This window comes from Taudactylus pleione, unplaced genomic scaffold (genome assembly GCF_031769625.1).
Source record: "Taudactylus pleione unplaced genomic scaffold, aTauple2 ptg000079l, whole genome shotgun sequence".
Lineage (NCBI taxonomy): Eukaryota > Metazoa > Chordata > Amphibia > Anura > Myobatrachidae > Taudactylus > Taudactylus pleione.
The window spans coordinates 5,187,621-5,213,826 of record NW_028284481.1 but is presented as its reverse complement, the minus strand read 5'-3'; the positions used below and the strand labels follow the sequence as shown (position 1 = coordinate 5,213,826).

The window sequence follows — 26,206 nt, the reverse complement described above, 5'->3', positions numbered from 1 at the left end:
ACGCACTGCTCTGGCGTTGCACCGATGTGTCCTTACTAAGCATTGCTAAGATCGCGCAAAAGACCCCCTCTGTCTCACGCCATAACTTTGAATACAGTGGTTCACCATGTTATAGATCATTAGTAATGTGTGAAGTCTCTCAAACATGCCCGATCGTCTATAGCACAGGTTCTCAAACTCGGTCCTCAGGACCCCAAACAGTGCATGTTTTGCAGGTCTCCTCACATAATTACTAGTGATATAATTAGCTGCACCTGTAGATCTTTTAAAATGTGTCAGTGAGTAATGAATACACCTGTGCACCTGCTGGGTGACCTGCAAAAAGTGAACTGTGTGGGGTCCTGAGGACCGAGTTTGAGAACCACTGGTCTATAGGAAGTATGTAAGAAAGTAGCACTTTAAACTGCACAAAAGTTGCACAAACATTTGCAAGAAAGTAGCATAATATTAGGGGAAAAAAAGCAAAGAGAACACTGCTGCAATGTATATCATGTATCACTGTATTACACGTATGACGTGATTTTACACGTTTAGCCGCAGTGTCAGTCTTCTGTAGACAGTAATGTTGATTAGTCTTCATGTTCTTTGCTGCGATCACACAAATATTTGTGCAATTGAAAGTGCTATGTTACGTGTAGTTCAGTAGTGATGGCAGTGCGAAAATACACCCGCAAAACCCGAGTGCGACATCTGGCGCCACTCTAGAGGACGTTCTGCGCAGAGAGCAGAGCTGAGTAAGGATACATCTGTACTATGTGAGATAGGAGTGTGGGGAGGACAATGACCTCTTACAGAGGAGCAGGGGAGAAGTACCTACATCTATGGGGCTTGTACAATCACAGCCAACATACAAATATGTTCCATATAAGCTGGTAACAGCTCCGGCTAATCAATGCTTGGGACAGGGATCATTCAGGCGCATGAAGGGCACAGGCATAATAAATGCTGCACAAGCATTCATGGCGAATAATACATCTGACTTTGCATTTCTCTTCTGTATATTTGCTCTGTTTGCTGAGGGTAACATTTATATGTATGGATGGTAAGCTTGCGAGCAGGGCCCTATTACCTTTATGTATGTCATTTACGTATGTCTGTCTTTTACAACCCAGTAAAATGTTAATTCAAATTGTAAAGCGCAAAGGAATGTGCTGCGCTATATAAATAACTGTTAATAAATAAATAAAAATATATTTTATGTATGGTCATTTGACTATGAGCACATTACTGTGTCCAGTCTTCATCTGTTGCTCACCTGGCATCGGTACGTTATATCGCCGGACGTCAGCCCGGTGGATGAAATACCGACGCCGGATGCCGGCATATGGAGATCCCGACAGGGTAAGTATAAAGGCTATCCCTAACCTTCTCCCCCCCTAACCCTCCTTTAGGGGTGCCTAAACCTAACTCATACCCCCCCCTCCCCGCACCCTAACCCTCCCAGGGGGGTTGCCTAGCCCTAACCTCCCCCGGGGGTGGCTGACCCTAACCCCCCCCTTCCCCTAGCCTAACCCTAACCCTCCCGGGGGGGTGCCTATCCCTAAGTCCCCCCAGGAGACCCTAAACCTAAGCTCCCCCCCGCACAACTATCCGCTTCCGATGCCCGGCTTATCTACAATCGTATGCCAGGAGTCGGGATTTCGGCGTGGGGCTAATGATAGGAGTCGGTGTTTAGACGCCGATCATTAGTCCCATGCCGGAATTTCACTATCGGGAAGCCAGCGGTCGGCATTTCGACCGCCGGCTCCCTGACTACATACCGCTCAATTATAGTAGGATGACCTTTTTTTTTTTTTTTGAGTGAGCCGGCCTAAAACAGGGAGAGTTTCCAGGTAATCTGCGGTGAATGCGGGTATAGATAGTGAAATCAGTGAGGTCCTCCATAGCACACCACAGTGACCTGAGACTGGATTCAACACAGCTATGGTGTCTTGCTTTCAATCTAATGTGCCATATACGAGGACTGATTGAAAAGTAATGAGACTGACTCGGTTTTTCTGTCCCATAGGTAGACGTGGCAACGAGATGCTGGTTATGGTGAAGTTCATACTGTACATCGATGTGTCTGAACCTGCGGTTAGACTGCCGTAGTCTTCTTTGTTTGGTCACAGCGAGTGGAAGATCTTTGTACGTCATGGCGGATGAGGAAGACGTGTCTGTGAGATTACGTCAGAGATGAGTGATTGAAATTTGTCTTAAAACCTGGAAAAAATGGAAATGAAACTCGTGATAATGTTACGGTGGAGAAACAATTAGCCGTGCTGCAGTATATCAGTGGTGGAAGCTCTTCAAAGAGGGTAAGACGCGAGTGACTGACAAAGCACGTTCTGGGAGACGATCCACCGCGGTTACAGGTGTCACACATTGCCAAAGCTGCGGAGATGTTGAAAAATTACAAAAGGTAACTTTACGTGAACTTTCGGCTTCACTTGGCATCTCATTCGAACAAGTTCAGCCTATTGTGACAAAGGAACTGAAAATGCATCGCGTGTGCGCCAGGTGGGTACCCAGAAATCTCACAGAAGAGCAGATGCGATGACGAGTTGAATCGTGCAAGAACACCGTTCAAATGTCGGAGAGGATACCAGATTTCCTGACATAGATTGTGACATGGGACGAATCTTGGATTCATCATTATGATCCGGAAAACAAACAGTCCAGTGTATGGTAACACGCAAATTCACCTCCACTCAAAAAATTCCATGCGCTTGCTTTGGCGTGTAAAGTCATACTACTGCTGTTCTTTGATGCGCACGGTATGATCCTACAACACTGGGTTCCCCGTGGACAGACAATTAATGGTGACTACTATGCCAACGTCCTGAGAACCCATTTCTATCTAGCGATGGAACCTTTTGAGGCTGGCCAGCCTCGTTTTGGTGCTTCAAACACCATCCATAAAGAATCCGTATGCCTAAAAGATGATGTACGGTCCAAATAAATGCGTAAAGCACGAACAACATACAAAAAATGCCAGGGATGAACCCTCAAGCAGCAGCCGAAGTCTGCCTGAACGCTGGAAGAACAATGTCCTGGTTAATGTGAAAAGCAGAAACCACCTTTGGGAGAAGAGAGGGTTTAGTACGTCGAACCATCCGGTCCACATGAAATATGATAAGTGAAGGCTTACATGAGAGAGCAGCTAATTCAGATACTCTTCTGGCCGAGGCAATGGCCAAAAGAAACACAAATTTCAGAGTGAGGTAACGTAACTCTACAGACTCAAGTGGCTCAATAGGAGCCCTCTGGAATGCGAACACTAAATTTAAGTCCCATGGGGGTACCACCAGGATGCAAGGTGGTTGGCTATCAATAACACCCTGAAAGTTTGGACTACCGGAATGGTAGCCAACTTCTTTTGAAAAAGGATAAAGCTGAAATCTGGCCCTTGAGAGAGGACAGGCGGAGGCCCTTAGACAGTCCTTCTAGGAGAAAGGACAAAAGGCTCACACCAGGCTATATATATTTTCCAAATACGATGATACATCCGGGAAGCAACTGGTTTACGAGCTTGGATCATAGCCTTAACTACAGCCTGGGAAAACCCTTTAGCTCTTAGAATCTTGGATTCAAGTACCAAGCCGTCAAATCCAACCGATGCAAATCGGGGTGATGAAATGGCCCTTGAAGAAGAAGATTCTGCCGCAGAGGTAGATGGTACGAATCGCTGGCCGACATGTTCTGAAATATGCGGTACAATGACTACGAGGCAAGTCTGGGGCAATAAGAATGAACCTCTCATCTAATCCGCTGAAGGACCCGTGGAAACAATGCAAGGGGTGGGACGATATACCCCAGATGGAACGTCCAGAAAGCTGTCAAGGCATCTACATGAACTGCCCGAGGATCTCGAGACTGAGCCGTAACGTGGAAGTTTCTTGTTGAGACATTAAGCCATGAGATCTATGTCTGGTGATCCCCACCTGGACACTAGTTCCGCAAACAGCTCCTGGTGCACCTCCCACTAGTTCCACAAACACCTCCTGACGACTTAGGAAGTCTGCTTCCTAGTTGTCGACACCTGGAATGTAAACTGCTGAGATTGCTGGAGTCTATATCTCTGCCCAATGAAGGTTATGAGAGACTTCCCTCATTGCACACCAGCTGTGTGTGCCACCGGATGATTCTGTATAAAGGACTGGGCTTGTATCAAAGCATAACGAATCGCACTTAACTCCAGAATATTGATGGGCAGAACAGATTCCTGAGGGGACCACAAACCCTGCAGATGCATGCCCCAGACCACTGCACCCCATCCTGTTAAGCTGGCATCTGTGGTGACAATCACCCAGTTCCAAATTGACCACTGAGATCCCTGGACCAGGTTTGAATCCTGAAGCCATCATTTAAGCGACTGACAAGTCAGCAGTGGTAGCCTGAACATCTGCCTGTCCAGACGAGGATCTGAATTTAACAACGAAGCAGTTGGTTTTGAAGAGGTCGGGCATGAAACTTGGCAAATGGCACTGCTGCCGAATGAGGCCACCATCTTCCCTAACAGCTGCATTGCCCTTAGAATAGAAACCTGTGACAACTGTAGAATAGTTCTCATTCTGGATTGTGGAAGGAACACTCTTTGACACTGGGTGTCAAAAAGAAGTCCCAAATATACCATCCTTTGGGATGGAGAGAGGCTGGATTTGGGAAAGTTGATGATCCATCCAAATGTCTGGAACGTGTCTATAGTTAACTGAAAATGTTGCTGCTAAACGACTATCAAAGGTGCCCTGAGTAACAAGTTATCCAGATAAACTATAACATTGATCTCCCGACCCCTGAGCAGGGTGATCATATGGGCCATCACCTTTGTGAAGACTCTGGGCGCAGTTGACAGACCGAAATGCAGGGCTTGGAAGTGGACGTGCCATGCACCTATGGCCAATCGTAGTAGATGATGATGATGACCCCTCCATATGGGAATATGCAGGTAAGCATCTATGACAGGGGTTCCCAACCACGGTCCTCAAGGCACACTAACAGTCCAGGTTTTAGGGATAGCCATACTTGAGCACAAGTGATTTAATTAGTGCCTGTTATTTTGATTTAACCATCTGTGCACAATCATGGATATCACTAAAACCAGGACTGTTAGTGTGCCTTGAGGACCGAGGTTGGGAATCACTGATCTATGATATCGATTGAAGCCAAATATTCTCCTTCCTCCATAGAGTTGATAACTGACCTTACCGACTCCATCTAGAACTGTCCCAAATAAAAGATAATGGATTTAACCATTTGAGATTGAGAATTGGAGGGAAAGATCTGTCTGGGTTGTCTACTAGAAAAAGATTGGAGCAAAACCCCTGCCAATGTGCAGGAACTGTAATAATTACCCCGGAGCTGACACAAGAAGAGACTGCCTCCATAAGAGCATCTCTTCTGCAGCAATCTGAGGAAGAGGAGTGGCAAAAAAAAATAAAAAATCTGGGACGTGACATGTAACCCCTGGACACAATTCTGCTCACCCAATGATCTGGGCAGGATTGAATCCAAACCTCCCGAAACTTGAGTAAACGGGCCCCAGGGTGTCATGCTGACTGTACTGCTGCCTTTTCGGCAGAACGACAGGCTCCATGACCTCGAGAGGAACCCTGACGGGAGATTCTAGATATGCCTCGAAAGGCCTGAAATCTTCCCCTACCCTGGGTCCGAAAGGAACGAAATCTGGGAGTTTTAGGTTTAAAAGATGAGACAGGAAGATAAGGATTCTTACCTCTTGTAGTCTGAGAAATTATTTTGGTAAACTCGAAACCAAAAAGAAGCCTCCCTCCCGACAAAAGGGGCTGCCTCCAAAGTGTGCTTCGAGTCAGTATCAGCATTCCAGTTTCTCAGCCAGAGAGAACGTCTGGCAGAAATCACTAGAACTGAGATACGATATTGTACATAAACCAAATCTAACAAGGCATCTCCTATATAGGCCAGCACCTCTGTAATCTGATTAGCTAATGAAATGGCCTCCGATGGATCACCGACTGGAGCCCCGAGAAAACTGGGTCATCCAGGCGTCCAAAGCTTTAATGACCCATGCACTATCCAAAATAGGGCACAGTAAGACCCCTGACAGGGAAAAAATAGATGTAAAAATCGCCTTGCTTTTCCTATCCGAGGGAATCTTCAACATAGTGGACTGGGCAGTAGGAATAACGGTAACTTTCACTAATCTAACAATAGGAGCATCCACCTTAGGTGAAATCTCCCACGGCCTAGTGTCGAAAATCTCTTTGGAGCATGAACTCGAGTCAGAATAAGCCAAGCCTCCCTAACACTTCTCCAAAATGTGAGAAGGCTGGAAACATTGAGACCTGCTTTTTTTGTACTCTTAAAGAAAAAATGAGAGTTAGACTTAGGAACAGCTAAATCTTGTAGCAGCAGATTCTGACAAAAAGAGTCAATCAAAAGTCCTACACCTGGACTAGAATGGGAATCCTCCTCCCAAAGCGAAGAATCCTCCCAATCTGGGTCCACTTACCCTTCTTCCTGTGATGAAGAGACTGATCCTAAGTCCTCCCCAGGAAACTAAAAAGGGGATTGAATCATACTGTACGTCTTTTAGTAGCTACAGCCCCAGCAGAGATGTCACTACCCTCTTCAAAGACATAGCCAATTCTGCAAGACAATGGCCCATATTTCGAGCCCATAATGACTCTACAGCAGGATTAGCTAAACCTGGCGGCTGAGCGCAAGATAAATCACTAGGCTGAGAATGGCGTAACTCTGCTATATCATCTGCCATTGCCCTGGCCCATTCAGGCATAACCGACTGCTTCACAGAACATCCTGGCTGTGAAGTCACTTACGTCTCAGAGCATGTTACACATAGCGAACCTGGCTCCGCACAACCCTTAGGTCATTTTTTATTGTCATTTGCAATAGCAAAATACATGGCTGAGCCTGGCTTACTTTTTGGTACCTTGTCTGGTTTCCCTGATATAGTGTTCATATACACAAAAAGGAATTTGTACTTATTAATATAAATTATTGCCTAATTCCCAACAGGAATAAATGCAAATCACAAAACCATAAACAATACTGCAAATGGTAAAAGAAAGAAACATATATCACTGCACGACCCTGAAACAACTGAACAGTGCAGAAAAATAGAACTGCAAGCTGTAAATTACTGCCTAATTCCCTACAGAAATACTGCAAATCCTAGAACCATAAACGATCCCCTGCAAATGGTACAAGTAAAAAATAAATCAATGTACAAACATCAGCAAATAATTGAATCAGTGCCTAGAAACCCTCCAACAAAGGGAATGGTGCAGTGAAATGCTGAAATAATTCAAACAGGTAACATTTTCCTCATTGTGTAAAAAAGGGACAGGGGAAAACTGCACCAGCCAATCGTTTATATGAATATATATATATATATATATACATATATATATATATATATTGTGACACAGTCAGATTAGGGGTCCCTCTCCTGGGTAGAGGTCTCCTTCCTTACACACACACACAGCAGCAGGGAAGCAGCACACCAGTCTGGATGAGAGTACAAGCTGGTCGGCGCCAGTCTTTATTTTACAATGTCAGAAAACATAAAGAAAACATAAACATAAATCCTAGCCCTGTCGGGGCACTAACTTCACAGGTGGTTCCCTCGCTACCAGAACCTGGCAGGGCCTAATGCCCTCACCAGCAACAAAGGCACAGCACAACACTCACAGTTAGGTTTTCAAGTGTCTCTGAGTAAACTCCCTGCCTGCTCTCCCAGGTGAGACACTCAGCCCTAAACACACTAGGCTTATATTGGCCACTCTCAGGTGGAAACCCGCACAAGCCTGTTACCAGGCTGCAAGGCCCAAAACCTGGAGCGGCCGTGGGTGGAGCCCTCCCTCTCCTCTCACCCACAACCACCAGGTCCCAAACCGGCTTTTCAAAAAGCCGAGACTCAAGCCTGCTACACTGCAGACTTTCTCCTGGGGGTTTAGAACACATAAGACAGGAATCTGGGACAAATGTACCTGCCACAGACCACTTTACCAGTGATCCTATCACATATCCCCCCCCTTTGTTTCGACCTGTGGGGCAGAACAACTGAAGCCCCCAAACAATGAACGTGTGACAAAGCGTCTGCATTGGCCAGCTGGCTTCCTGGCCTGTGTTCCACTGAAAATTTAAAAGTTTGTAACGCCAAGAACCATCTCGTAATTCTCGCATTACTGTCCTTATTTTCGGACATCCACTTCAAAGGGGCATGGTCAGTGATCAATTTGAACTTTCTTCCAACCAAGTAGTACCTGAGAGCCTCTAACGCCCACTTTATGGCCAACGCCTCCTTCTCCACTGTGGCATAGTTTCTCTCATGTACATTCAACTTTCTGCTAAGATAGAAAATAGGGTGTTCCTCACCCTCCTTGTTCTGGGACAGGACCGCTCCTATACCTACTTCTGATGCATCGGTTTGTACTATTAATTCCCTTTCAAAATTAGGAGTCATCAGGACTGGTAGGGAACACAACGCTACTTTCAACTCCTGAAAAGCTTTCTCTGCCTCAGGACTCCATTCTACCATGACTTTTTGTTTGCCTTTGGTCAGGTCAGTCAGTGGGACTGCCATGGTGGCAAAGTTGGGTATAAACCTCCTGTAGTACCCCGTAATTCCCAAGAAGGCTCTCACCTGCTTCTTATTCAGAGGCCGTGGCCAGTTTTGTATGGCATCAACTTTATTGAGCTGAGGCTTTATCAGGCCTCTGCCAATGGTGTATCCCAGATATTTTACTTCCTCCATGCCTAGACAACACTTTTTTGGGTTGGCTGTCAAACCTGCCTTATAGATGGAGTCCAACACTGCTTGTACCCTGGGTAAGTGAGACTGCCAATCAGGACTATGAATGACCACGTCATCCAGATAAGCAGCCGCATACCGTCTATGGGGCCTTAGAATCCTGTCCATCATTCTTTGGAAGGTAGCAGGTGCCCCATGTAGCCCGAAGGGCAACATCTTGTACTGGCGCTGAAAAAGCTGTCTTTTGTTTGGCGCTCTCGGTTAACGGTACTTGCCAATACCCTTTGGTTAGGTCAAGAGTGGTTAAATACCTTGCCGTCCCTAGTCTCTCAATCATTTCATCCACTCTTGGCATCGGGTAGGCATCGAATTTTGAAACACTGTTCAACTTTCGGAAGTCATTGCAGAAACGCACACTCCCGTCGGGCTTTGGAATCAACACAATGGGACTTGACCATTCACTATGTGATTCTTCAATAACTCCTAACTCTAGCATATTTTTAATTTCTTTCGACACAGATTCTCTTTGTGCTTCTGGTAACCTATAGGGCTTTAGATTAACTTTAACCCCTGGGTCAGTGATGATGTCATGTTTAATGACCGAGGTTTTCCCAGGTACGTCAGAGAACAGCACCCTATTTCTGATCAGAAACTCCTTGACCTCCTGTTGTTGGATTGCCGACAGGGTTTTTGCCACTGTCACTTCGGGAACTAAGGGCCCTGGATTTACTGGAGGGGCTCGGACGGCCGACAGTACCGTTCTATCTTTCCAGGGCTTTAACAGATTTATATGGTATATCTGTTCCGGCTTTCTTTTCCCCGGCTGGTAAACTTTGTAATTGACCTGCCCCACTCTTTCTAAGATTTCAAAGGGCCCTTGCCATTTAGCCAAAAGTTTATTTTCCACAGTGGGAACCAATACTAACACTCTGTCCCCAGGAGCAAAGCTGCGTAACCAAGCATTGCGGTTGTATACCCTCTGCTGTGCCTGTTGAGCCTGTTCCAGGTGCTCTCTCACTATCGGCACTACCGCAGCAATTCTCTCCTGCATTTGAGAAACATACTCAATCACCGTTTTGTAAGGACTAGACTGCCCCTCCCATGTCTCTTTGGCAATGTCTAGTAACCCCCTTGGGTGTCTCCCATACAACAAGTCGAAGGGTGAAAACCCGGTGGAGGACTGGGGAACTTCTCTTATGGCCAACAATAAATACGGCAATAAGTAATCCCAATCCCTACCATCCTTGTCGACCACTTTCCTAAGCATGTGTTTTAACGTCTTGTTAAACCTCTCGACCAGCCCATCGGTTTGGGGGTGATAAACCGAAGTTCTTAACTGTTCGATTTTGAACAGGTGGCATAACTCTTTCATGACTTTTGACATAAACGGTGTACCCTGGTTAGTTAGTATCTCCTTAGGTATACCCAGCCTGCTAAAGATATGAACTAGCTCTCTGGCAATGGTCTTGGTTGACGTATTGCGCAACGGGATCGCTTCCGGGTACCTGGTAGCGTAATCCATTATGACCAGAATATACTGGTGTCCCCTGGCAGACTTCATTAAGGGTCCAACCAAATCCATCGCTATTCTTTCAAACGGCACCTCTATAATAGGCAATGGAACTAGTGGACCCTTAAAATGTGGCCTGGGAGCATGATACTGACACTCAGGGCAGGATGCGCAAAAGTCAGATACCTCTTTATGAAGCCCGGGCCACAAAAACCTCTGCATTATTCGCTCAGTGGTTTTCTCTACCCCTAGAAGGCCTGCCGTTATATGACCATGGGCCAGATCCAACACTGTTCTTCTGTAGGCTTTGGGAACTATTAGTTGTTCCACCACATCTTCCCCCTTCTTAGTCACCTGATATAACAAATCCTGCCACATTGCCATGTGGGGATAGGACAAAGGACTATCAGGGTCTACGGGTTTACCATCAACTACTTTTACATTCTCCCTGGCTTTTACCAAAGTAGGGTCATTCAACTGCTCCACGGCAAAGACCTCTCTTCTGACCTCTAAATCAGGCAGACGATCACCTGGCCCAACAACACTTCCCACCTCAATGGGAGGCACATCAGTTGGCGGGCCACCGTCACGCTCCGCATTCTCTAGTTCGCCAATCATAGTAGAAAAAGGGAATAACTCTGACTCAGAAGAAACTCCCTCCTCTACTACATCGACAACCTTCTCAAATGGATCGGGGTTGTTCACCTCTGGAACAAAACGGCTTTCCCACAACTTCCAGAAGTGAGCAAAGTCTCTCCCCAATATTGCATCGTACATCAGACCATGCACCAAACCCACAGAAACTATAGCAAAACCACATGGTGTCTCGATGTTCACCTCGGCAGTAACATAATATCGAGTATCCCCATGTATGCAGGTCACACCAACAGTTTTCCCCTCACGCCGCAAGGGGTTCACCAGCTCAGCTTTTATAAGTGTCACCAAGCAACCAGAGTCTAACAGTGCCTCTACTCGGTTGCCATCTACAGTGAGTACACACATGTGCTTATCAGTCTCAGCCTGCCGGTCAGCCGTACAGGCTATCTGTGCAAAGAAAGACCCCCTGCGGTAGACATGAGCAGTATCACATTGCATAGGTTCAGTTGTAAGTGAACAATTAGCGGCAATATGGCCGAAGCCACCACATCGGAAACACTGAGTCATATTAATGTCTAGTCGTTTACGCGGCAAGAACCTTCCCGGCCTGGCAGGCCTGTCTCCAGGTTCTACACCCTCAGTCTTAGGTACATTCCACCGCCCAGCACCCTTCTCCCCTGGAACAGTCTTACCAGTGTCTGTGGGAGTTCGCCGGTGCGCCATCGGGGCTCGGTGGGGCATACTCATCAGCTCCTCAGCCGCCACGTACCTCTCCACCAGCTCGAAAAACTGGTCCGCGGACTTAGGGTCTGCATGGCTCACCACTTGCGCAGAGTCACAGGTAATGATCGCAGGTACCGGTCCATCACGACCCTTTCCACGATCTGTGGTCCCGTCAGCGTCTCGGGCTGTAGCCATTTTGAGGACAGATGGACGAGGTCATACATCTGTGAACGTGGAGGCTTATCCATATGGAACTCCCAGCGGTGGACCAGTTGGGCACGAACAAAGGTGGTGACTCCCAAGCGAGTTAGGATCTCCTGTTTTAGTATTTTATAGTCCTTGGCATCAGCCAGGCATAAGTCGAAATAGGCCTTTTGTGGCTCCCCCGACAGAAAAGGTGCCACCAGACTTGCCCACTGCTCCTTGGGCCAACTCTCCCTTTCGGCCGTTCTTTCAAATGCGGTGAGGTAGGCCTCCACATCATCGCTCGAAGTCATCTTTTGGAGGAAGTGACTGGCTCGTATGGAGTGAGTGGTGGTGGGAGGACCAGTAGTAACATCTCTGGGCTGGGCGACCAGGTGCTGTACCACCTCTTTTATGGCCTGGCTGTTTTCCGCTAAGGCCCGGCGGGTTTCCTCGACGGCGACCTGTTGTTGCCTCTGGGCTGTCTCCAAGGCCAACAGTTGCACCCTGGTGGATTCCTGCTGAACTCTGTTTGTCTCCTGCTGAGCTGCTGTAGTTTGGAGCAAGGCCTTAATAATGTCCTCCATTTTGTCCTGGGGTGTAGGTTGGAAGCTGAACCTTGCCTCTCTGAGCATTGGCTGACGCCTCCTCTATGGGACTCCAAGGACACAGTGTTATTTCCACACTCACCAATTGGGCGTCTGTCCCTTTAATTTTTAAACGGAAAGTTTTCCTCTCGCTGCAACTTCAGTGTGTGTGGGTGCCCGCATTCTCCACCATATTGTGACACAGTCAGATTAGGGGTCCCTCTCCTGGGTAGAGGTCTCCTTCCTTACACACACACACACACAGCAGCAGGGAAGCAGCACACCAGTCTGGATGCGAGTACAAGCTGGTCGGCGCCAGTCTTTATTGTACAATGTCAGAAAACAAAGAAAACATAAACATAAATCCTAGCCCTGTCGGGGCACTAACTTCACAGGTGGTTCCCTCACTACCAGAACCTGGCAGGGCCTAATGCCCTCACCAGCAACAAAGGCACAGCACAACACTCACAGTTAGGTTTTCAAGTGTCTCTGAGCAAACTCCCTGCCTGCTCTCCCAGGTGAGACACTCAGCCCTAAACACACTAGGCTTATATTGGCCACTCTCAGGTGGAAACCCTCACAAGCCTGTTACCAGGCTGCAAGGCCCAAAACCTGGAGCGGCCGTGGGTGGAGCCCTCCCTCTCCTCTCACCCACAACCCCCAGGTCCCAAACCGGCTTTTCAAAAAGCCGAGACTCAAGCCTGCTACACTGCAGACTTTCTCCTGGGGGTTTAGAACACATAAGACAGGAATCTGGGACAAATGTACCTGCCACAGACCACTTTACCAGTGATCCTATCACAATAATATATATATATATATATATATATATATATATATATATATATACACATATACACACATATATATATATACATACACACACACACATATACATGCTGTATATGTATATATATATATATATATATATATATAATATATATAATATTTATAACCACTATTCCAAATTTGTAGTGTTATGCCTATATATTTTTACTAAAGGTAGTGGAGGTGCTCACCAGAGTCATACAACAGTTCAGGAGAGAAGGGAAAGGAGAAAATAAACTCTGGTGAGCACCATTTGTTTTGTATTGTTATATAATTTAAAACATAACTTATTAATGTACTTATTAGAATAATTGCCTCTTGCTTCAAGCAGGCTTTTAAATGAACTCAGAAAACATAAAAAGCACCATATTCATATTTATGATCCCTATTAGGATTTGAATTCAATCTGTTTGTGAAATATTAAGTCAAATCAAAGAAAAGAGTAGGTCAAATACCGTCTCTCGCTGATATTGATTTCTAGAACTTATACAGCATCATATCCAATATGAACACAGAGAATTGAGGCGTCCAACAAACTGAGAATGTAAAAATGTATAACATAACGTGTACACAAAAATAAGGTAGAATAGTATAGTAAAAGAAGAAGAATTATGTAGCCTGAGATCTGCTTTTCCCAGTCATGCAGAGCATCAGACTGGAAATGAGAGTCCCGTGCAACAGCACAGTGCAGAAACAATAGACCCGTTGCTACTGCCAGCACTGGACTACGGGCTAGATCCTGTTGCATGGCATTGCAGGACAAAAGCCCCAATCGCAGCTGGTGAGAGAACGGGGGAAACAGATTAGTACCTCAGATAAGTGGTAAAAGGTTCCCAGTGGGACAATATGAATGCCTCCTCACATCATATGTACAGTGGTACCAACGAAATACAGAGTGGAATAGTGTGATTGAGGAGAAAAAGTTATAGCATTGTCAAAGCCGGATAATTGGCTGAGACAAGATCAGTTTAAAATTAGATTGAAATGACGCCATCTTCCGAATGGCCACAAGACACCATCTTAAAAATGAGATCTGCAAGACGCCATTTTGCGAATGGCTGCCCAGCGCCATTTTAGCTAAACCCACACTTAAGTACATACGGCGATGCTATTATTAGCATCATGGGATCGCATATCTCATCATTCCCCATATACACATTAAATACGCACAGTTGCGCTGTTAACACGACGCACATTAGCGAATGCATAATACCCCGCATGCGAACGCTGTTTATTAGCTTCATGCGTACGCATCTGCCCCAAGTTAAAAGTCCTCACTACATAAATACAGGAGCGCCCTTTCCCAAACCCCTCATACTTACACACTGCACACTTACATAAAAGTTTCCATAGCTCCAAAGTGTAAAATCTAAGGTTTATTCATTTATTATTAATGTTGTGAAATAAAGAATATTTGATATCTAAGGTTTAGTACATGATAAGCAAACCGTGTTTGGTGCTGTACTGATCTACTCTGTCTCAATATATTTCCGGTGTCATCGGTGAGAAGATCGCAACATGCGTTCGCAACTTATGGACTGTAGAGAGTTAAAACATTAAAATGTACTATGTAATTTTAGCAGCTTAGATTTGCATGCGGTGGGAAAAAGGAGACAAAAGGCTGTTGGAGGCTGGTCTGTGCCATTTGAAGTGACCTGTTAAATGTCCTGTAACAGAAGCACCGTGACGGAGTACCAATGGAATCATGCCAAACTTGCCTATTGTATTGCCTATTTCTGTAAGGGTATATATGTGTGTTCTGACCCCAGTCGGAAGTCTTCTTGCTGATGCTGTTGACGGAGGTTTCTTGTTGATGCCGGTAACTGGTCCCAGTGCGCGTGCGTATGTAATAACTGTACCTTGGGTCTGTATGATTTCTTTGCGCTAAATTCTCTTTAGATCACAGCGTGTAACCTACTGTTTTTATGTTGAATAATAACCTTTGTGCATTGGAAACACATTTCAAAGTCTGAAGGCATTTACTGTATGACTGCGTACGCAAATAGCGACAATTCTAGAAGGTATAGGCAGGATTTAGAAGGTATAGGCAGGAGCGTATAGAGGTTTAAATCCAGTATCGTTAGCATAAACTGTGCATTTACCTGCACTGGGATCTGCTTTTTCAAGTCTTGCAAAGCATCAGACTGGAAAGGAGAGTCCCGTGCAACGGCACAGAGAAGATACAATAGACTCGTTTCTACTGCCAGCACTGGACTGCGGCTAAATCCTGTTGCATGGCATTGCAGGACGAAAGTCTCACTCGCGGTGAGAGAACATGGGAATAAAGGAGGTAAGTTTCTGAAATAAAAAGGTTCCCAATGGGACACACATTAATAGTGTGGAGGTCCTCTTCCAATAATGCTACATTTCTACACATAGTTTTGTGTAACGGTAGGGAAAAAAAAAAGTTGTTAAACTATTAGTGTGTACTCTGGAGGGTATAAATGCTTCCTCACTTCGTAAGCACATATTTGTATTGGTGAAATATCATAAAATTCATAGAAATCACAAAGCATAAATGGCTAAACGTATAAGCATCAGGTTGTGCCTTCTGTAGTTTGTTCATGTACAGAAATACCGAAAGATAAAGAAACAGAAGATACCACAATTATCAAAATCTTTAACTCCACATAAACTCCTGGCTGTAGATGAAAAACCAGAGGCATATGTAAGGCATAATTAACCCTTAAAGACAGCAATACAGATTAAATGATTTTAGAATTACAAATTGAAACAATGTTTCCTTAAGTGTCAACTAATATAATCTGTAGCTGTTTGAAACTAGTTGTATCCAAATCCAGTATTATTAACAACTGCCAGATTATTTGCAGATGTAAAGAACAATATTCACATATAGATACACATTGGTTTTTGCATATATCGCTAGTTAAATAATGCACAGGATAAACAGACACATATGTCTCTCTCTCATATATATATATATATATATATATTTATATTGAACAGTGAACTTGATAAACAGCGACAATAGTGCTAATTTAAATAAATAAATAAAATTATTCTAGGTCTATAAAGTGTCAGTGTAAATAAATAAAATAGAATAAGTAATGTGTATAAAATGTCTGTGCAAAATTAATTATCTTGAAAATACCTCCTAAACTTAGTTTGAAAGTGAATATTCCGTTCAAGGATCAAATATAATTAATAGCACACCCAATAATGATCCTTAAAACATAAAGTGAAAGGTGACTGTGCAATAATAAAGTGCTTATTAGATCTCCATATATCAATGGCTTATAAAATCAAAAGTAATTATATGAGAGGCGAATATTCAGGTCAATGATAAATTCATACATATAATCTCCTAAAAATTCATAGAGAATTTAAAAAAAAAAAATTTTTTAAAAGACAATAAATACGTTTTTTTGCTAAGGGAAATTTAGAAATATATATATATATATATATAAATAAGAATAAAGTGCCAAGTGCTTATCTTATTTAAAATTTCCCAGCAAGCTCATGTAGGGCAGGAGTGGAGCTTCCCAACGCGTTTCGCCCTTCGCTTAGCCTTCTTCAAGGGTAGTGTATATATATATATATATATATATATATATTATGTGTGTGTGTGTATATATATATATATATATATAATATGAGATATGGTAAGAACTTGCCCTTGTTATCTCTATTTCTACGAAGTCCATAGGGTTCCACAGGATACCTTGGGGTATAGGCGATGGCGGCAGACATCCAGGCACCACAGAGTTAAATTTTCAGCCTCCTAGGATGCACTGGGGTCCCTCTCCTATACCCCGCCCCCGAGCCTCAGGCCACTCAGTTTCGTAACAAGCCATAGGCCGGAGCAGGAGCAAAAAAGAGAGAGAAGACAGTCTGGAACACACAAGAAACAAATTTTCACCAGAAGGAGACGGAGAAACCGGTGACCAGATCAAAGCCCATCTGCAGTACAGGTGCGACAGGGCGGGAGTCCTGTGGAACCCTATGGACTTCGTAGAAATAGAGATAACAAGGGTAAGTTCTTACCATATCTCATATTTTCTACTTCAGGGTCCATAGGGTATCCACAGGATACCTTGGGGATGTCCCAAAGCAGTATCCTTTAAGGGTGGGGACGCTCCTGTGCTGTAAGGAGAATCCACCGCCGAAAGGAAGCATCCTGAGAGGCGAAGGTATCAAAAGCATAATACCTTACAAAAATATGGACAAATGACCACGTGGCTGCCAATCACCGCTGAGGCGCCACGTCGAGCTGCCCACGAAGGACCCACAGACGTAGTGGAAGAGCTTTAATAGAGGATGGAACAGGAAGACCTGTGAATCCATCCTGCCAAAGCTAGCGTAGTGGCAGGCCAACCCTTTTTATGGAAACCAGAAAGGACAAAACCGAGAGTCTGATTTCCTAAATGGACTGGTACGGTCAACTTAAATTCCTAGCGCCCGTACCACAGCCAAATAGGCCTCACCAGCAGACAGGACTGGGGAAGTAAAGGCCGGTACTATAATTTCCTCATTGATGTGGAAACTAGACACCCCCCTAGGTAAAAAAAAACCAGGGCAAGTGCGAAGCACTGCCCTGTTCCTAGGAAAGATGAGAAAAAGGGAGGTCTACATGCCAGAGCCTCCCATTCTGAGATCCTACTGGCCAAATTAAGAGCCAGAAAGAATACATTCCTAGCCGTAAGCCATTTGAAATCCACTGAGCCCAGCGGATCAAATGGCGGTCCTCAGAGAGCCCTAAGGACCACAGCCAAATCCCAAGGAGCCACAGGTGGAACAAAGGGATGCTGAATATAACTTACACCCTGCACAAAAGTGCGGACATCAGGAAGAGTAGCAATCCTACACTGAAACCATACTAACAGGGCAGAAACCTGCACCTTCAGGTAAGCAAGGCGAAGACCGTTATCTAAGCCCACCTGTAGGAAAGCCAACCTCTGGATATTCGGAATACCCAAGGAGCCTAGCCTCTAGGGCAACACAACTGAAAGAAAGTATACCATACCCAATGGTAAATTCTTGCAGATAAAAGCTTCCGAGCTCTTAGCATGGACAGATCCCCTGTTAACTATAGAGCTGGAAAAACTCCTAGACCTTAAGAGGGCAGTCTCCACCGTCAAGGACAGACAACCCAGGTCTGGGTATCAGCCAGGATCCCGAGACAACAAGTCCGGGCGTAGAGGCAACAGCTTCAGAGTGTTAACTGAGAGGCTCCGAAGATCTGAGTAATAGTGCCATCTGGCCCACGCTGGAGCTATCAGCAGGAGCGTGCCTCCTTCTTGCTATTACTGGAGGAAGAAGTGATAACGGAGGGACGAGGTACACCACTTTGAAGGTCCACTGGACCTACCTTCTCATCTCTGAAAGGCTCCACTTGTTCACCAGAAGATTGAACACCTCCTGATAAAGAGGACATTTCCCTGAATGCACGTCTTGACGGCTGAGAAAGCCTGCTTTCCATCTGAGGATTCCAGAATGAACACTGCCGATGACGGCAGGGATATAGCCTTCCACCCAAGCCAGAATTCGGGACACCACTGTTAGTGTCGCCTGACTTCGGGGACCTCCTAGGTGGTTTACATAAGCCATCATGATGGCGTTGTCAGACTGTACCTGCACGGTATTTCCGTGGAGGACCTATCCTGTATGCTGGAGAGCCTTGAATACTGCTCAGAGGTCTCAGATGTTTATGGGAAGCGCAAAAACTACTGGTGTCCACCTGCCCTGGAACAAGTGTGGACCCGTCACTGCTTCCCAGCCACGGATACTGGCGTCCGTCATCAGAACGACCCTGTCCGCAATCCCAAAGGGGGTGCCCCTTGTTTAGGTGAGCTTTCCGCAGCCACCAGGCCAGAGAGAGACAAACCTCCGGGGAAAGCCTATTGACTTTATCCTATGGGGCAACCCATCCCATCCGGAGAGGATCAAGTTTTTCAGAGGTTTAGAGTGAAGCTGGGTACTCTCCACCATGTCGAACAGCGACACCCTGGAACCCAGGAACCACATTGCCAAGTGAATAGACACTCGGCGACTCTGCAGGCAACTGTGTACCTTTGCCTGTAATGCAGAGATCTTTTCCTCAATCACAAAGATCCTCCGATGTTGGGATATGGATCATCCTCTGTGAAGAATCAGAGGGGACCATTTCCAGTTTATCAGTCAGCCCGAACGTAGCAACACAGATATTGTCCGTTGCATATGGCACTGAAGTATCTCAGGGGACCGTGGTAACAACAGGAGGTCGCCCGGATAGGGTACCAAGCGGACTCCCTGCATCCGCAGGTGGGCTGCCATAACTGCCATGACCCTGGTAAACCGTGAGGCGCAGAGGCCAGACCAAGGGGCAATGCCAGAAACTGGAAATGCTTATCGACCACTGCAAACCTGAGGAAAACACTGGTGTGCTAAGAAAAGAGGGATATTCAGGTAGTCACCCTGAATACATCCAACGACACCACAAATTTCCCAGGCTCCATTGAATGACGGAATGCAGGGTCCCCCTCCCGAACCAAGGAACCCTTAAGAATTTGTTGAAGGATTCGAGGTTGAGAATGTCCTGGTAAGACCCACTGGGTGTCTGTACCAGAAAGAGGATGGAGTAATACCTCGTTCCCCTTTGGGGCAACGGAATAGGTACTATAACTCCTGCCTGGAATGTAACACCCTCAAAAATTACAGGGCCTTGTCCTGAATTGACAGAAGACCTGTAACGAAAAACCGTCTAGGAGGCTTTTACCGGGAGGAGAGGACATACCTTCAAGAAAATACTACTCTTACCCCAGTGTCCGTGGTGGTCAGACACCAGCACTGGGCGAACTGGAGAAGCCGGCCTCCAACTCTGGGGTCTCCCGAGAGGAGGCCCGTCCCGTGAGGCTGAAGGCTTATAGTCCAACTTGGGAGTAGGACGTCTTGTACTCCAAGCCTGTTCTTATGGCTGAGCAGATTTCCTGGCTACTGACTGTCTTGGAAAGCTGTATTTTAGACTTACCCTGGCCTCACAGGGCCGAAAAGACAAAGCCCCAGACCCTGATGGGACTGTAGCCGATGGCAGACACGCAGACATAGCTGCTGCCTGCGGGGCCACAATTGCGTCCAGACGAGGGCCAAACAGGACTTGTCCCGTAAAAGGCAAAGCATTCCAAATGGAATCTGCGTCCGCTTTCCAAGAGCGCAACCACAGGGAGCGGCAAGCCGCTACTGCTGCCGAGGAGATTCTGGAAAGGAGTAGGCTATATGTAAGACCGTCTCATTATGAACGTGGCAAAGTCTCTGAGAATTTGCCACTATCCACCTGCTCTGCTGGAGAGTCAGTGTGCAGAGATCCAGTTACCTACTCAGCGCTCCATGGCTGTCCCCCCAGCACACGGCCATAGCCGGCCAGGAAGCCCCTCCAGCAAGGGAATATTGGATTTTAGATATATTTGCACCTTGCAATCTGGAACCTCCTTCAAAGAGGACCTGGAGGGCATGGGCAACGTAGCACTCCTCACTAGACGTGTAACATGTGAATCTACCCGTACAGGTAACTCCCATTCGGAAATGTAATTATCCGCAAAAAGGGTATGCAAAAAGTCAACCGTTTTTGAGGCTGGAACCGCTTACCCGGATTTTCCACGCCTCCTCTAAATGATCCACCTGACCAGATAGAGGAATTACAGTGGCAACATCCTTATCCTTAAAGAAGGCATATTTGGATTTAGCCACGGGGGATATGTAATAACCAAAGCCGCACGGACTGCCCGTAGAAGGCCAGGTATATAGACTTTAGACCCAGACTACGCCTCCTTTGCACTAAGGGGCTCGTGTCTGAAAAAGTCAATAATGTCACCGTCAGCAGACGTCATGCCTTTACCCGTCTGAGACCCGAAAGGCCGTTTAGAAGGCCGAAATGGTGACTCCCCCTGTAAAACGTCCATCAGGTGCTATACCATTTGGACAATAAATTCACCCACACAGGCTCCTGCGAGACCTGGGGGGGCGAAAAACAGGATACACTGGGGTACCATCAACTGTCCAGGGACCCCTGCATGTGATGAGACCACCACAGGCTGCGATAACCCCTATGGGGAAACGCAGGGGGCGTTGCCCACAAAGGCTGTAAGCATCTTAGCCAGCCGAGGGCGGTCCCCTTTTTTGTGCCGGCACAGTGACAGAAATGGGGCGTGATATATAATACAACATGCCCTCCATAAACCCTCAGCGTCTACATATCCCTCCGCTAACTGCACATTATACCAGTACATTATAGCTGGAAGAGGATATCCTCGTTCACTTTCAGACATGAGGAGTGTGAACGGAGCGTATGTGTCCTCCCACACAGAAAAAACATGTTTACTGTGAGGTAATAAACACCCTGCAACACCGCACCGCAAGGGCTGTAGCAGAAGAACAGGGATAGGAAAAAGGCTGACAGTCAGAAATGAAAGTACAGGTAAACAGCGCTAGCATTTAAGTCACATACAATGCACAGATAACATCCTGCATTACAAACACTGCGATCAACTACACAGACCAGAGCCTGGTAGGAAACAGTGCTGCATACACTGACCTTAATTGAAAGAGAGGTATGCGGGGGACCCGGACCACAATGGCATCTGTATCAGCTTCCAGCAGCATTTGCCATCCCCAGCACATGTAGTGAGAAAATGGCCACCGAGGAGCAGAGAGAAGGTGGGGCCCGGGGGAGGAGTGCTGACACAGCCCGCTCAGACCGATGTGGAATGGCACTGTGCAGCGGGGGAGACGCCGGTTGTGAGACAGGGAAGGCGTTCTCCCCTGGCGTGCTATTAACCCCTGGGACGCCGCGCTGTACCGCACATGCTGCGGCCCGCTGTCCCTGGTGGTCTAGTGGAAGGCGCAGGATCAGTACCTGGCCCCACGCGCAGCCGGTCCCCAGGGAGCCCCCTGCCTGGGGACCAAACAGGACTATGTTACCGGCGGGTGCCCACCGAGGGAACCCGCCGCTTACCTTGTTCCCCGTGCATCCGGCCACAGTCCAGGCAGCCAGGATCACCGCTAGCTGTGACCCCAGCTACCTACCAGCATCCCCGGATCGGTACCGGCGTTCTGGTACCGGCGGGGTGTAGGAGTGACAGCATGGACGTCAATACTGACTGTCCTATGCTGGAGCACTCTAGTTGTGCAGCCACAGCTGCGAAGAAATATTCAGGGGCCTTAAAAAGACCCCCCTCTGTACGGTGCGACTGGTCCGGCCAGGCACCGACGAAAAATGAGTGGCCTGAGGCTCGGGGTATAGGAGAGGGACCCCAGTGCATCCTGGGAGGCTGAAAATTTAACTCTGTGGTGCCTGGATGTCTGCCGCCATCGCCTATACCCCAAGGTATCCTGTGGATACCCTATGGACCCTGAAGTAGAAATATATATCATCTCCTGCAATCAGTATTTGTGTGTAAATGACAGCACATAAGCCCTTATGTAGAGAAATGTAACAAATCTCCCTACAAATTCCAATTGTAAAAGCAGTCCTGCGGACATAATTGTGGCATGCTGTGAATGTAATATACGGTATGGATAATGATCTCCAAGATCACAATGTATACAAACTTGATGCTGGGGTGTCCCGCGTTGCGAAGCCACGGACACTCTTTCCCGACGCACATTTCGCCGTTCTGGCTTGTTCACAGAGAAGGTGATGTAAGTACGGACTCACAGGTAAGCCTGGATTTTAAGCCGGGGGGGGGTGACCAATCACTTCCCGGTTAGTAAAGACGGGCGTGCGAGTGAGAGAGACTTTCATCCTGCAATGCCATGCAACAGGATTTAGCCGCAGTCCAGTGCTGGCAGTAGAAACGGGTCTATTGTTTCTGCACTGTGCTGTTGCACGGGACTCTCATTTCCAGTCTGATGCTCTGCACGACTGGGAAAAGCAGATCTCAGTCTACATAATTATTTTTCTGTTACTATACTAATCTACCTTATTTTTGTGTACCCGTTATGTTATACATTTTTACATTCCCAGTTTGTTGGACGCCTCAATTCTCTGTGTTCATATTGGATATGATGCTGTATAATTTCTAGAAATCAATATCAGCGCGAGACGGTATTTGACCTACTCTTGTTTTATTTGATTTAATATTTCTCATACGGATTGAATTCAAATCCTGATACCGATCATAAATATGAATATGATGCTTTTTATGTTTTCTGAGTTTATTTAAAAGCCTGTTTGAAGCAAGAGGCAATTATTCTAATACGTACATTAACAAAAGTTATGTTTTAAATGACATAATACAAAACAAAGAGTGCTCACCAGAGTTTATTTTCTCCTTTCCCTTCTCTCCTTAACCTTTTCCACATATTGTATGTGACCACATTGTTTAAATAGAAATCACAGGGGCTGATTTCTATTTAAACAATGTGGTCACATACCATGTTGCACCCCAAATCTAGGAATGTTGAGCGCCGTAAATTAGTGCTTTTTGTTTATTTGATTAATTTTTTGAATTAATCATATTTGTGATCACATTTTCTCATGCACCTGTTTTAACCTGTTTAATCTAGCTTGTGTCAGCTGTTCTCCTAGGTGCTTTGCAACAGGTGTGCTAGGTAACTGTCTCACGTTTAAAAGCAAAGTTGCTGTGAGCTTTAAACCTTGATAGCATACCCTGAGTTTAACACTAATGTCCATGTTATAATTCTGAGCAATCGAGTAGGGACTTGCAGTAAAGTGGGGTCCCTTGTCGGGGGCTGCAGGCTTAAATGCAATGATAAATTCATGAGCCAAAACCCCACTGTTTATAATTATTGTTGTTATTATGGTGAGTGCAGAGCCCCCTGTGATTTATATATTATATACGCACACACACACACACACACACACAGACACACACACAGACTTTAGGCCCCCATACATCAGAGATTGCAAATTGCACGATTGCTGCAATCAATCGATTGTGTATAAAAATCTTTCCCTTTTTCAATCGATTGTGGCAATTCTGCAATCGATTGAAAAAGGGAAAGATTTTTATACACAATCGATTGCAAATTGCACGATTGCTGCAAATCAATCAAGCTCTGATGTATGGGGGCCTTTTCTTAAAAGCCTTGGTTGTAGTTACCGTAATTCATGCACTCACTATACAATTAGGGTTACGGCAAACTTGTACTTGTTAGTATCCAGCAAGTATAGCTGCTCTGGAGAGAGACCTTTAGCATCAGATGGGTGTAGCTTTCAGCACGATTTCTAAAATACATTTCATACGCCCCCTGTATTTTCCCCTAAAACTGCCCCTGTTTATCAGGGCTCCTCGCAGTGCCTGTAGTAGGATACACTCAGTAACTATATCAGTTTACAGAACAGCAGCATTAAGCAGCAGCCATAATTTTCCACTCTGGGAACTGGCTAGAGAACGGGTTTCCAGATGATAGACCCCATTACATGTGCATCACTGGGTTCTGATGACAGCTACAGAAGCAACAGGAGTATAGGGTCAGTCGTCAGGAGGGCACGAGATGGGCAACATACCCGATCGCTGCCCACACTTGAGCTATGTAGTTCACAAAAGGAGATGGAGGTTTTTTTTATATTATGTTTCAGTACAAGTTTAACGTTCCACTTATGTCCAGATCTTTTCAATGGAACTGGCCGATGACTGTCCTTAGTGGTGCTTAACATGTCTGGAATAATTATCATTCAGACCACGTTAACGTGTTGTCGTTTAGGTAGATTTAAAAGCAGAGCCTGAAGTGGTACATGCTGTTCTGTTTCTGACGTAGAAAATCCATTCCGCTCAGAATAACTAGCCTCTAAACAGATAAGTGCCTGTACATTTAAAGATTCGGCCACGTTTTAATGGATTCACAGCTCTAGTATTCCAGGAAAAAAAAAGCTCAATTTTCACAAAACTGCTAAAATTCATACACAAAGAACAGAGTCAATTTCACATGAACTGTTGGTCAAAGGGACTAAAAATAACGGATGTGAACACACACCCACCCTCCAAAAAAAACACTCTGTGCCAGTATATTCGTAAACATCGCTGATTATCTATAAGGTGACAAGGAACAGTCAGATAGATACTAAACTTTGACACAGCTGGAGAAATTTAAAAAAAAAAAAAAAAATAGGTCACCAGAAAAACATTCATTTACTTTTGGCGCCAACGTATACCACGATGAAAAAGGAAAGGCCAGAAAGGAACTTTGGACGACATCTCCTTAAACCAATCTAGGCTCCCAAATACAGCAATAGGGAGCGATGTATTTGAGAGTTGGTGGTCAGCAATGGTGAACTCTGGGCCTGATTCAGATCCGCTTGGAAGCGGGTCGATGTTGGCCCAGTGCGCATGCGCACGACGGAGGCGGCTCCATCGTGCGCATGCACGAGACGTGGATAGCGACGGGCAAGCCGTCGCTCTGGGTCTCGCTACAAAGGGGGCGTGCTGTCGATGGTGAGTGACAGCATGCCCCCTTTGGTGGGCGAGCCAGGGGGGCGCGGCTGCCCAGACGGAGGTCCAATGGGAACGCCTACCGTCTGATGTCAGTGGGAGTGCTCTCGACTGATAGAGCCGAAAGCACTCCAGGGCTTGCGGCAACGAGACCCTACCACAAGGGTCTCATCACAAGCCCGATGGTTGCGACCATCGCGACCAGGTCACCCACAGCTATACGAGCGGCCCTGATTCAGAGCGAGCTCTCTGTCAGAGCGTCTGGCTCTGAATCAGGGCCTCTGTACATTCACAGCGCCACTGTAGCCCTCTATGGGATCGCTTCAGATGGTTTGCAGGTAGCACATTCTCCGATACAAGTAAAGGAAGGTTAAACACTAAGGGGCCTATGTATCAAGCCGTTTTCTTACATAAAATGATGCAGAAACTGTATTTTCTGCATCATTTTATGTATTGTTCCTATGTACGAATGACAATGCAGGAGATTTCACAGAAATCTCCTGCAAAGTTCTAATCAGCACTTCAGATCGCAGTCCTCATTATTATTAATGGGCACTATGATCTGACCCCTATGGACTAAACTCCAAAAAGCGAAGCTTTTCGGCGTTTAGCTCCGGTAGTTTACATCATCTGAAGCAGGGAGCACGGCTTAATCCGA

At 46.0% G+C, this 26,206-nt stretch overlaps 1 protein-coding gene and 1 pseudogene across 2 annotated transcripts in view; one reads left to right on the top strand and one right to left on the bottom strand.

The window, feature by feature from the left end:
* The window catches only part of LCLAT1 (lysocardiolipin acyltransferase 1), a 335,781-nt gene that overhangs the window by 90,426 nt on the left and 219,149 nt on the right, over nucleotides 1-26,206 (bottom strand). The gene's annotated exons all lie outside the window — the stretch shown is intronic.
* LOC148532357 (uncharacterized) overlaps nucleotides 5,961-26,206 on the top strand; it is a 29,028-nt pseudogene continuing 8,782 nt past the window's right edge.